The following is a 2,036-nucleotide window of genomic DNA, read 5'->3' on the forward strand; positions in this document are numbered from 1 at the left end:
GGAAGGAAGGAAGGAAGGAAGGAAGGAAGGAAGGAAGGAAGGAAGGAGAAAAGGAACAACCAAGTTTACAATCAATAATTTTACAATAATGAAAGTTCTAAGAATTATAGATCACTATAGGAACTAAGAGAAACTACAGAGAAAAACCTGAGATTCAAGGGAGGAAAATGAGGCTTGGAGAAGCTCAGTGCATACAGTGCTGTCACATGTGGAAGCTGCCCAAGAGAGCATGCTGCAGCCACCAAAGCTGGAAGGAGCTGCAGACCTGAAGAGCGTTTTGACATCAGACAGAGATGCAGAGTTTAGAGGTTGCCTTGCTGGTTTTCGGTCTTGCTGTGGTCTACTAATTTCCTCCCTGTGCTCCCTTTCCTCTTTTGGGATAGTAATGTATATTCTGTGCTATTGTATGTTGGAAGTAAGTGATCTGCTTTTTGATTTTGGTTTTACAGGGGTTAACAGTTAAGAGACTGTCATGAGTCTCAGAAGAGACTTTGAACTTTTAACAGTGTTGAGACTGTTACTGACTATTTGAAGTGGGGGACTTTTGAAGTTGGACTGAATACACTTCTGCATTCTGATATGGCTACAGGACTTTGTGGGCCAGGGAGTGTAATGTGGTGGTTTGAATAAGGATGCAGGTCACTGAGTGTGGACTTTGTTTCAAAATGCTCAAGTTAGGCTCAGTGTCTCTCTCTGTTTGCTGCCTGAAGCCTTGGATATGGAATTCTCAGCTACTTCCAGCACTATGTCTACCTGTGTCCTGCATGCTCTCTGCCATGGTGATAGTGGCTGAACCTCTGAAACTGTAAGCCAGCCCCAATAAAAGTTGTCACGGTGTCTCTTCACAGCAATAGAACACTGACTAAGACATCACTCAAACATGAGGACACTTAGTACCTGAGTTTAGATTCCTAGAATCCATGTAAAAGCTGGGTAGGCATGGCAGCCTACCTATAATCCCAGAGTATGGCAAGCAGAGACAAGGAATCCCTGGAACAAACTGACTAGCCAGATTAGTCAAAACAGTGTCCTTGGGCTTCTTTCTACAAGAGACCCTTCTGCCTCAGTCAATAAAGTGGGAAATGATTAGGACATCTGACATCAACCACTGGCCTCCTCCATACACAGATACACATGAGCATGCACCCTCACACACATACCAACACATGTCATTAACACATGCATGCATATCATACACACACATATACAAAAAAGAAAGAAAAATATAGGGGTCCTATCCTAGGGACATGAACCATGTCACCATGTCACTCTGTCCCCACCAGGGCCATGCCAGGTCGGTAATGTGCATACAACTAAGTGACCTCATTTACATTATCCTTTTGAATAGAGGGCAACAAATATCTATACTCACAAATACATACATCAATAGCAAATGAGTAATGCTGATTAATGGCAAAGTCAGGAAATATTACCAACAAGTTAATTGCTTGATGTTTACATCTTTATTCTTAAAATGAATTTTAAGTAATTAAGATGTTCCTTAAATTACTCATGTAATTCTTTTCCTGATTCAAAGAGGCCAATTTCAAATAACAAATACTCTTATAAAGATCCTTCATCTTGCTATATTTTGTGCTGTTATAATACAGAATCTGAAACTGGATAACTTATAAAGAAAATAGATTTATTTCTTAACAAAAAAAGAAAAATATAGAGAAAGAAATCAATGGATATGTACAACAATCACTGTATACATGAGGGAAGAATACTTTTAAAAGTCTAATTTGTATATAAAGAGCCAGCAGGGGACTGGAGAAGTTAGTAAAGGATCGAGTTCAATCTGCAGCACCTTTGTAAACAGCCATGCTTGGTTGTGAGTGCCTTAACCGTAGCACTGGGGAACAGAGACACTTAGATTCTAAGAGCTTGCTGGCAGACAGCATGGCTGAAGTAGTGAGCTTCAGGTTCAGTGATAGACCCTGCTTGAAGGAATAGGCAGAGAGTGGGACAGGAAGATCCCCAATGTCTTGCTTTGGCCTTGGTGCAGACATAATGTGCATGCATCGTACACATAA

Source organism: Grammomys surdaster, unplaced genomic scaffold, assembly GCF_004785775.1.
Source record: "Grammomys surdaster isolate TR1022 unplaced genomic scaffold, NIH_TR_1.0 199, whole genome shotgun sequence".
Taxonomy (NCBI): Eukaryota; Metazoa; Chordata; class Mammalia; order Rodentia; family Muridae; genus Grammomys; species Grammomys surdaster.